We start from the raw sequence: 11,908 nt of genomic DNA, 5'->3' as shown, positions 1-11,908 counted from the left end.
GCACCGATGCTACCAGGCCCCTAGCATACAGCTCGCACACAGCTGGGGGTGCGAGGCAGGGGCGATGGGAAATTCTACCACCATAAGCACAATGGCGAGCACCTTCGGGGTGTCAGTGAGCCGAGGGCTTGGAGACCTCCGATGAGGCAGGCAGGACGACGGCACTGGCACGAGGCCGATGCGCCTTCCTCTTTATGAAAACATTAGTGGAAAAGGCTTCAGGCTGACTTAAGCACTCTGGAGAGAAGCCAAAGTGGCCAAGAATCCTGCATCCCAACTGTCCTCAACCCACAGAGGGCTGGGGAGGGAAGAGAGGTGGGGTACAAAAGGAAACCGGCTTGGGCTTGTTTTCTGAACAGGGTGATGTATGTGAAAGGGTCTCTGGGCTCTTCCGGGTTCTTCAGATCACACTGGCCTGTTCCGAGAAGAGTAAAAGGTGGAGCCCCAATCTGGGAGTCAGGGTCCCAGGGTCCAACATCTTCAAGAGGCTGGTGCTACCATCACGATGCTATGCTATGCTATGCTCAGTCACTTCAGTCGTGTCTGACTCTGTGCGACCCCATAGACGGCAGCCCCCCGGCTCCCCAGTCCCTGGGGAAGGTGCTGACAAATGATTTCTTTTCTGGGCTGTTCACGTGCACATCATGTCACTGGGAGAGCTGGAAGGAACCTTAGAAATGATCCCCTTCGGTCTCTTCATTTTATAGATGGAGATTCCTGAGATGCAGGAAACATCAAGTTGGCCTGTCTGGGGCGTCATAACTAAGTAACAGAACTGAGACTTCTGTCCAATACGAGCAGCTTTCCTCCTGTGCCATCTGCTTCTTGATACTAAACATTCCACAGCCACACATCTTTTCACACTGCCATAAGGCTTAAAATGGTCACCTTGAAATGGGAAATCCAGTATGAGGAGACTGACTCTAGAAGTGAATGGAGGTCAGCCCACTCATGGAATAAGTACAGAGAGGAGGCTTGAAAAATCAACTCTCCCAGCAGCTCAGGAGCTCAGCCTGGCTCTGGAATACGTGTGGAAGTTTCCTGCCCATGACGTGGCAGGAGTGAGGCATCCTGCCATCCTCAGGTCCTGTTCCTTCCCATTCAGCAACATGACCACCAAGCTAGGGAACCCTGCGGAGAACAGTATCATACCCTAGCCACTGAGAGTACATGCCAACAACAAATGGTTTCCAACAGTAAACAGAAATGGATTAGATAAAAATTTACTCCCTGCTTTATTTCTCCAGGCTTTCCAGCTGATCCTCCTCCAGTCTGAGGACCAATTCTGAATCTGGCAGAGGAGGCAGGCTTCCAGCGCTCCAAGGCAGGATCAGATGCTGAGGCGTATGGTCCGGCCACAGGAGGCCTCAGGCAGCCTCCCCTGTCCCCCACCCATGCTCAGCCTGAGCCCAAACCCCGTTGCCACGTGTCACCAATGTACTACCTTAGCAGACCAGACACACCTCACAGACTGCCCCCCAACCAGAACAGACCGTGTCCCTCAGAACACACACTGGACCTGCCCTCGGGCCCCTCTGTCCTGCAATCCCAGCCTGAGGAGCTGGCTTCATAGCCCCTTCCTTTTACCCGCTGACTCTTTTCATAGAGGTGTGATGAGTGCTTACCTTCCCATTTCAGGTGGACACAAAAGTGAAAAGTTCTGTCCAGCAGCGGGGCTAAAGATTTCCTTCATTCAGAAGTCATTATCTGGAATGTTAACTAAGCCCGAACTTAATGAACAATTGCTGTCTTTGGGGATGAGCAGCCGGAGGTCAAAGTACCTGTGACTTGTTGACCCTCAAGGACAGCTGCCTCCTTCCAGCGGCCCTCAGCCTGGCCTGTATATTCACAGGCTTTAGTTTCATCTGTTCTTCGAACATACAAAACAACTGGATGGGGAAAAGTCTTTAAATAGAAACTTCTTACCTTTAAAATTAAATAACATTCTTGCCAGATGGGGAAGAAAACACTGTAAGCATGAAACAGTTCCAACCTTGAAAAAAAACATTATTTATCCCTCATAAACCAAAGCCAGTCACGTAAGACATTTAGACAAGAGTCATCTATTACACTTCCTATTTAGAAGCCCAGGAAAACAAAGATGGAAAGCTGCATCCTTGTGTTCATAAGGCATAATTCTGTGTAGCTGACGCTGCCACATTCAGCTCGGACCTTTTCAAGCTATCACAGGGAAAAGAAACACAGCACTTTGTCTTAAAGCCACTAGACCTTCTGGGCGGGGGACAGAAATCTACTGTGTGTAACTAAGACACTAAATCCTTGGAACGGAGGTCTTTATTCCAACTCAAAGTACATATGAAATGCAGGTACAGAAGTGGGATCAGTTCAGAGACCCCAGGGCTGTTCTTCTAGTTGCTGGAGGAGGTCATCAAAAGCAACTGTCTACTGGCTGACTCTGGGGCTGGACCCAGGCGATCAGCGACTCCTCACTCTCCCAGGTCCTCAAAATGTGCCTTCCCCACACTAGGAGCTGCCCCAGGACGTGGCCGTGAGACAGGTGGTGTTGGGACCATCTGGATGGCCTGCCTGATGAACTCAGGTAAGTCTCCTTATAAGCTTTAAGATCCTGGAGGCAGGTGCAGAGATCGGCTTGTCTCTCGGCCACTCGAGACAAGCCTGGTAAGTTCCTTGCGTACTAAACCAGCCCCTACCAGCCTGCGGTGGCTGCCTCTTCCTTCAGTCTCTCCTCGTCCTCCTCATATGGGGCCAGTCTGCAAACCGACACTAGTGAGTAAACCAATCGATGCGACGGTCAGTGCTGAGAAGATATGCTGTTCCAGAAGCCAATCCAATAAACTTGCCCATAATAATCTCTTAATAACATTTTGTGTCAATTCAACAAATATGCCCCAAGTGCCTAAGGCAGGCCAGGCACAGTGTCCAGAAGGAAATAAAAGGTCAGACATCGCTGCCCTTGTGGAGCTTCACACCAATGACAAATTATTCTCCAAGTAAGAAACAAAGCCAATCACCGTACATAACTCTACTTGCATTCTTTTCCAAAAAACCCCAAAATGACTGGAGCAGATAGAGCATCAGTTTTTGCTGCCTCACTCTCATTTATCAGCAAGTTCTGTAAACCCACAAATTTTCATTTTCCATTTCTCTGATTAGTTCACTTAGTAGTCTGGGTCACTTCTCGGTGTCTATCAGTCTTTAATAATTTCAAATCATATTTAATTTCACCAAAAATGGTCCCCGCTTGGTGTTACAGGGGAGTACTATAAGCTCTGCACTGTAAGTGCAGAAGACAAAACACCCGTTTAAGTCCGTTCACCACTATGATTTCCCTCATTTCTGATGTCAGGCACTAGAAATACAATGTTAAACCAAACCAGATGGATCCCTCCTCCCACTGGGCTTACACTGAGATAGAGAGAAACCAAAGAATCATTCATCAAAAATAATCAAATAATCACACGAGCAAATGTAAAACGGTGATGTGCCGGCGTGACGGACGCCGCGTCTCCACAGGTTCAGGCCTGGTCGTCAGGAGTGAAGGAGGCAGGCTTCCCTGAGCAACGCGGGAACCACACGGGGCCGCGGGCTGCACGGTGCTCAGGAGGGGCCAGGGTACCAGCACACGCAGCCTCGCAGCGGCCACGGCGGTTGTGCGCGTCACAAGGGGAGCGGGCTCATTCGGGGACATTTTTGCTTGTGTTTCCAAACTCATCACTGCCTTTCATTCTTGAAATAACAGTACACCAAACTGCCCATTCCACATGAATATTATTTTAAACTTCTCAGTCAGCAAGGTCTTTCTGGAATTCTAACCAAAGGAAAAAAAAAAAAGTAACACAGAAAGGAACCATGTAAATCCCTGTAAGACCAAAGCTGTACTCCAGGGCTTCAGAAGGACATTTCCAGGAACCGAAGGTCTAGGGAGGAGTCTGGAGTGACAGCAGCTTACCCTCAAGTGAACTCCTGAAGGATTTAGAAAAATCTTGGAGCACATTCAGGAGTCTGGTCCATTCTAAAATAGGCACAGGCTGGACTATCCACACCACAGGGTATCAAACGATTAGCTTCGCAAACCGAGTCAGACTTTCTGACGTTGGGAAGATACAGGACTGTTTCAAACACAGTGTCCCTAAACTGCTGGTTATATTATCGCCACACCCCCAAAGGAGTCCTTAGTAACATCTGCACGGTTTCTATGGAACCAGATCAGCTGGAAATGTGCAACCTTAAAAAAAAAAAAAACTAAACTAAACAAACCAGCCCAGTAGATTTCTACTTAACACTCTCTGCCTCCTCCAAATTCCAGGGTGGCCCAGCCTGTAGCGGTGGCTTCTCCAAGGTTAACAGTGCTAAAGTGGCAGCAAGGTGCAGCCGTTCTGAGCCAAGCAGACTGTTCACGTCTTGGCTTTGTCCCTGACTGAACATACGCTTCTGGGTAAGTTCCTTAAATTTTCCAGATCTCAAGGAAAAATGGGGAAAACATGACTCAGTGGCCATTTGTTGATTTCAGGTGATTCACTAAAAACAACTTCCTATTTGAGGGGAAATCCCACCATGCCAGAGAGGGGACGAATCATCCTGGTCTCTGTAAGTTTGCACCAGGGGCCATGGGACCTGAGCTCGGCCACTTGATGCTCCCAAGGGAGTGACAGAGACACAGGGTCAGAGCATCCATGCTGCAGAAGTGGTGGCAGCTGTGGTGGCTGCCCTCCCCTTTCCCATGGAAGCCACTTGGCATTTCCTATACAGTCAGCCTTCCTTGGTGGGACCCTACCGTCCACTATGATTCTCAAAGAGCCTCCCCGCTCCAGTTTGTGAGCTACCTGATGACTTCTCAGGAGATTCCTTTTACCCTTCAGGTATCCAGTGTCAGTTTCCATTTATTCTGTAGCTGAGAATCCCAGGTGTAAGAAATGACATTATTGGTGATGGTGGAAAAGAAACACAGATGAAGCACTTAGCACAGCATCTGACGTATACGTGGCATATTCGTGATACTTGGGGAGTAAAGCTAGATCCAGATACTCCTGCCCAAGTTTCACGAAATGAACAATAAAAGAGCTCAACTGGAGCTTCGCTTCAGTAACAAAGATTAAGAAGATCCTGGTTCCTATTTAAGCCCGAGCCACCAAATAGTAAATGGTCACCAATAATTCATGTTTCCTGTGCCTTAAACATCTCTCTGCTTCTCCCAACCCACCTTCACTTCCCACATCTGCTCTGTCCCCTCCACCATACTGCCCCCCAAGTCTCTGGAGGAAACATTCTACAGAACTCTAACTCAACAGTGAGGTCCCTCCTCTAGATGAAATCTTTTATAATATGAAATCTTAGATAATAAATTAAAATTATTCTGATAAATGCAATGGTTTTCAACATAGCCATGCTCATTCAGGGGGTCTTTAGTGCTGGTCAAGTATGTGCTAGAAATTTATAGCATCCCCCATAAAAATGCTACTATCTCTGGGATGTTAAAAACAGTCCAGCACACATTTTAATGTAAGAGGAACCAATAAATGGAAATATAACAGAATCTAAGACAAATAGCATTCAAAAGGGATCAGAGCGAGGCTGTGCGATTCTCAAATTCTCCAAGGACAAAACCACCCCAAGAAGACTAAAAATCTCTAGCAGAAGGAAGATACCTCCCCACAAAGAAGAGCAGCAACCAAGGGCTGACAAGAGTCAGCGTGACAGTGAGACTGAGACCCCAACCTGGGTTGAGAATCGGAAGGAAACCTACTGTCTCTCAGAGGAAGTGCAGACACACAGCCTGGGTGCCAGACAGCCCCAGGAAAGCGCAGGTCTGAGGTGAGAAAGAGGTTAGCAGCATCTTTCAGGACTCCTGTCCTAATAGGGTAGAAACACAACTAGGTAAGACGCCAAATAACTTAAAAGCACACTCTTAGTCCTCTTCCACATACTTCAGGAAAAAACCTGAGGGATTTCACAGACCTAGTGGGCACCTTCTGTCTATTCTCTCCTAAGGTGTATTTTCACTAAGGACTAATTGATGTACAAAATAATACAAAAGCAATGGTTATGCTAATTAACTAATCATACTAATTAGTATATTAATTAAACTAATAATAATAATAAAAAAAACACCTTTCAAATCCCCACCCCCGATATGTAAAACAGAATGTAACAGGGCCATTAAAACTTCCTGGGGTCCCATCTCACCTGCTACGCTCTTGTCTATCTAAATGCCCTGAAAAACAATCTGGCATTATCTTGCAGAGTAGAGTTTGTCACATGACCTGGCAGTTCTCTTGTATATCTATATGCTCCAGGAGACGAGTTCAAAATCTGCCATTGTTTGTACCAGGAGAGCATGGGAAACCATTCAAATGGCTAAATTACTTATGATGACGTTGTGCAACACAACAGCATGTCTTCCTATTGCGAGGGAAAGGGCAGGGAACGGCCCAGATGGACACTGTGGTGGGCCCCCCTGCTGGCCCCTCAGGAGGGAAGGACATGTTGGCCTCGCCTGTCGGCCCCTCGGAGGGCTGCCCAGAGCTGAGGGGAGCCGCCCAGAGCTGAGGGGAGCCGCCTGCTCCCTCAGGCCCTGCAGGACAGCTCTGCAGGGACACCGCTCCACTTCAGGCCTCCGAGAAAGTCAACGGAGGCCTCCATCGGGATTGCATCAGAGCCCAACTTCTTTCCCTCTCTCTTCCACAGTGCTCCCTACCCCTCCCTGGCATGATCTGCAGGTCACTCCCCACTAAACTTCCTACAAGTTAATATTTGACTCAGAGTTTGCTGCCCAGGGATCTTGACCTGGGCCCTCACTTCACTTACACCATCGCATATAATCCTTAGGATAAGTCCTGTCAGATAGATACTGTCAATCTCATTGTAGAGACGGGTTTCAGAGGAGTTAGCTGAATTGCCTAAAGTCATTCAGCTGAAATCAGGAACTGAAGTCACTGCTGAATCTACTGAGTTTCCTACAAACTATGTTTTTACTGTCACTCTGTGTGTCCTGAGCTGAGCTTGTATTTTTATACATTCCTAGAAGCAAAGAGATGCGCATTTCTTTTAAAGCCTTCTTTGAGTCAAGTCCTAATGGTAATTTCCCCCCAGAATTATCAAGGTTTTACTATTTTATAGTAACACAGCATCACGCTCACTCACCAAGTCATGGTGAGTCTACTGGTTTTGAGTGTAAGATTAAATAAGAAATATTTTATTTTTATTGAGCGAGCTCTGAAAAATCTAGCTGTGCCACTTTTACTCATTCTGATCAGGATAAAGGGGAGCTGTTCGGTCTCAAGTCACACCATCATTAGTTACATGGGAAAGTTCAGGGCCGTCCTGTTCAACAGAAATACAATGAAAGGCACATATATAATTTACTACTTTCTAGTAATCTTATTAAAATGGGTAAAAAGAAAATAGGTGAAATTAACTTTAATAATATATTTTACTTAACCTGACATTATCTAAAACATCATCATTTTAACATATAATCGATACAAAAATTTGTAATAAATTAAAATCCTCTTTGTGTACCAAGTCTTTGGAATCTGGCAGCATTTCAGCATTCAGATTATGTAGTGAGCACTCAGCCTCGCCACGTACTGAGTGCTCAGCACAGTCAAAGGGGAAAGAGCAGGAAACACAGGGCTGATGACAAGAGGTGAAAGTTTTCATTATTTTTATAATACGACCCACTCCTTTCTAGGCAACAATAAAAGTACTTGATAGTAAGACTCATCATGAAAACTCTTCTCTCAAATATCAAGCCTGAAGCCTGTCTCCTTGCTGATCTATTTAAACAAGAGAGATATTTCTTTTATTTATATTATTGAGGTATGATGGGGTCCATGATAGACTAAGACATCATGTCTTTGTCCTCAGTAGACTTGGGAATGCTTTGTCATCTGAGTATTAGTATTATTTAAAAAAAAAACCTTCTTGAATGGCATTTCAAGTTTCAAGAATAGAAACAAGGTCCCTTCTCTGTTCCTTTATATTAAAATACTCAGAATACCCCAAAGCTCTGCTTCTGAGATCTGAATAACCTTCAGATTTGCTGAATTTTTTGCTGAATATTTGCTGAATAACCTTCAGCAAATTTCCATTCTTTACGGACCTCCAATCCTCACCTATGAGGGATGGATGTTACATGAGAAATCTCTACTGTTCTTTCCAGAATCAACATTTTGTGACTACCTGGCAGAGTCTGATGAGTAAGCTGTCTTCTGAAAAGCAACCCAAAATTTATTTCTTTGTTGTCCTGCTTTTTCCTGAGAAAAAGTTGCACATTATTTACCTATTAGTGTTAAACTAAATATTGGTCCCCAAAGTTCCCATCCTAATCCCTGTATTAGACGATGTTCATTTACACTGCGAGTATGTTACCTTACACAAGAAAAGGGGCTTTGAAGGTATGATTACGTTAAGATCTTGAGGTGGGGAGACTGGCCTGGACTCTCCTGGTAGGCACAATGGAATGACAAGCGTTCTTACACGAGAGATTTAGGAGGTCGGGGTCAGAGGACACTAACGATAGAGGCAGGGCTTACCACACTTGTGCTGTCTTAAGACACTGGAATTAGGGTACTTTGTTACCGCCCAGCACGAGACTAGTACATCTATACACCATACAAGCTTCATCCCAGATGGCATACCATGGGCCTTCTTTATCAGAAGTGGATGCACTGATTTCTAACTCAGCTTCCTGTTTCATTAGAGTTGAAAGGTTTTATGTTGATTCTTATATGTGAGAATAAGAACAGTATATAAGTTTTAATTAAAAAAATAGCACTTTCTCTTTCTGGAAAATATGCAGAAATATTAAAATTTTAAATTACCATTCATGAAGACAGCAAGTCTATATTAAAGCCAAGGCATCTGTGAGCTTCTGAAGATCCCCATTCCCCTTCCCCGCCAAAAACCTCACTCAAACAGGGCTCATCAGGAAATGGATAAAAAGATTCAAGGAACAGCAGAGAGATCCTTTTGTCAACCCAAACCCCTCTTCTTACCCAGGTACAGGGTTGCTGTTGGGAAGATGTCTTGCAAAGATTGTTCCCAGCCCCACCTGCCATCAGAGTGTGAGTGACAGAGCCCGAGCCTCCTGCAGGTCCTTCAGAACCCCTGCCCCTCCCTCCTTTTACAAGCAAGACACACAACAAGAAAGATGTCTCTGGGGATGAGGAAGGCACAGCATGGAGAGAGGCTGCTACATTTCTGCAGAGAAGGAAGCAACCTGCTCACCAGGCATGTCTTCCTCACACAACCGGCCAGGCAAGAAATCCATCTCAGCTGTGTTTGAGCCACAGTCAACTTGGGATCATTTACTACAGCAATTGTAGCCCACTCAGACTGACAAGTGTATTTACCATTAAGAAAGATGACCCAACACTTGGTTCTTGAGTTTACTTCCCTGGTGATAATTCACGGTGTGTGGTAAAAATCATAGCTTTGTAGGTAGTGAACTGACCAAATCTTCTACTTACTGGGTCAATTACTCTGTATGAAGCAGAGTTTGCTCAGAAAGTGTTTGCTGAGATGTAATTCCTGGTAAACATTTCAGGTAGTGTCAAGACTACTGGTCAACATATGATGATAGGAGAAAAATAAAAGGAATTCAAATGGTGTAAAAGGTTAATTAATTATAAACTTTTGGGTAAGCATACTGAGATACAGAGTGGGTGTACGGTAAGACAGGGAAAAAGCAATATGTGGAATTTTGTATTATTTCCATTATTTAAATCAAAGTTCTTCCCAGTACTACAGATTGAACAAAATTATAAGCAGATCTTAAAAATCAAGCTATAGATTTTGCTTTAATTCTTTCCTTTCTTTACTAAGTCCACTGGCAAATGGTTAACTTTCAGACTTCTTCCCAGGAATAAAATTTTCCCTGCAGGCAGTTAATCAACAACCAAATTCCTGGAAACTTGTAATATTGTAAGGCTTCATTATTTGCAAGGGCACCTAATGGAATTTTGCTTGAGTCAAAATTGCCTCATTTCCTAGGCCAAGAATTAGAGAAATGGGACCTGAAATCAACCACCATCTTTTTGGGCTTCCTATTAACATTACACATAATATATATCTTTAAAAAAAAAAATATATATATATATATATATATATATAATGCAGCAACTCTCCATCTTTTCCTTCTTAATTTAAGCATTTAATTAGATATAAAAGGTACCTAAAATCCAAGAATTCATCATACGCTGTTAGAAGTATGCCTATTTTTTATTCTCATGACTGAGGCATCAAAAGAGTATATATTTATACTAATAATAGGAAACATGGTGTAGTTTCTAGAGTATGGTGTTTTATTTTGGATCAAGCCTTTAAAGATATAAAACACCACAGAAACAGTGTGAACATTGCCTAGAGGCCATATCCCACACGCATCATCTTAAACCTTTCTGCAACAGTTGAGAAAATCAGCAATGTGCTCTGGGAGCCAACCATAAGCAGTACAGTGTGGTCATTCAGTCCCCTGAGTCCTGCAGGACGGAATGAGAGCTTCCAGGTCAATAATTTTATCATTAGACACCATTACCTGTTCATAAATTACTTGAACACTGGAGCATAAAGACTTAAAGAAACCATTTCATAAAACAAGAATGGTTAAAGTCTCATTTCCTCACCGAAAAACAAAGACAAAAACAGATTAGATAACGATGCAGAAAAGGCAGTTTCATTTTTATTTAAGAGGAAAACAGAACAAAAACCTAAAGTGTGACTAATTTCCACAACACCAAAAGAAGGGCATAAATAGGAAAGAAGCCAAGCCTCTAGGCCGCTGGGCTTCAAGACCAATGGCCCTCGGGACAGCATGTTAGCATGCACCTTTCTTTCCTTCTTTCTTTTCTGTCTTTCCCTCCCCCTGTGTCTGAGGACACAGCACAACAGAAAGGGTGCTGGCCTGAGATACTGACCTGCTGAGGCTGTAGCCACACTCGCCCCTGCGGCACAAGCTCGCAGGGTCCCTACAGGTCCCCAGGCCTCGGTGTGTTCACCTGTGCAGATGGACGGGCTCTAAGGTCCTTGCAGCTTTCAAGGTCTACAAGTTCATAAAATTGCATTTTATCTTAAATACTGTATTAAAAAGACTTTGGTCACAGGAAATGACATACGTCTTGAGTTGGCATAAATAATTCCAATGAGAACACAAGGTTCATCCAGCCTGCTATAAATTTTAAACCCACAAACTTATTTTAATAATCCCCTATGTGAAGACCATAACAGAAAACCTAGCATATTGCAAGGAACCTCCTACACAGGATAAAACAGAATCATAATGACTGTCAATAGAGCATAGCTGATCACTTATATTACTGTCCAATTAAACCAAATATATGTGTGCGAATGTCATTCACCATGTGTCTGCTCAGTCGTGTCTGACTCTTTGTGACCCCATGCACTGTAGTCTGCTAGGCTCCTCTGGCCATGGAATTTTCCAGGCAAGAATACCAGAGTGAGTTGCCATTTCCTGCTCCAGGACATCACCACATGAGTGAAGTCCCTTGTTGTAGAAAAACACAAAAAAGTGGCTTCCAAATAGAATTCACAGCAAGTAAACTCCAATATGTTTAAAATGATATACACATCAATCTGTCAAGATGCATTTTCTTCAAATACACGGGGCTTATTTGGTAATGTATAGTGTGCCTCTTTAAGCCTATATTTACTCTTAAAGTGGAATTGTTCACCAATTGTAAGACCTTTTATAATAGCATAGCCAACAGCTTTCCCAAGGGTGTAAAAATCCACTTACAAAGTAGAAACTTATGAATGATATTTCACCTCAATCTTTTTCTATCTCGCCAAAAAACAACCACAAAAAAGCCGTTGATGTGAAATACAATGTTCATAGGACCGTTTATGGTGTGTGAGATTTTTGCTTACAAATTGTATAAAAATTACATGAAAGAATTGAAAATAAAAG

The 11,908-nt window shown here is 43.9% G+C and overlaps 1 protein-coding gene across 13 annotated transcripts in view; it reads right to left on the bottom strand.

Moving 5' to 3' along the window:
- The window catches only part of PSD3 (pleckstrin and Sec7 domain containing 3), a 492,229-nt gene that overhangs the window by 163,555 nt on the left and 316,766 nt on the right, over window positions 1-11,908 (bottom strand). The gene's annotated exons all lie outside the window — the stretch shown is intronic.

Source organism: Bos indicus, chromosome 27 (assembly GCF_029378745.1).
Source record: "Bos indicus isolate NIAB-ARS_2022 breed Sahiwal x Tharparkar chromosome 27, NIAB-ARS_B.indTharparkar_mat_pri_1.0, whole genome shotgun sequence".
NCBI classification, from domain to species: Eukaryota; Metazoa; Chordata; class Mammalia; order Artiodactyla; family Bovidae; genus Bos; species Bos indicus.
The sequence above is the reverse complement of the archived record's forward strand: the minus strand, read 5'-3'. Positions and strand labels throughout refer to the sequence as shown.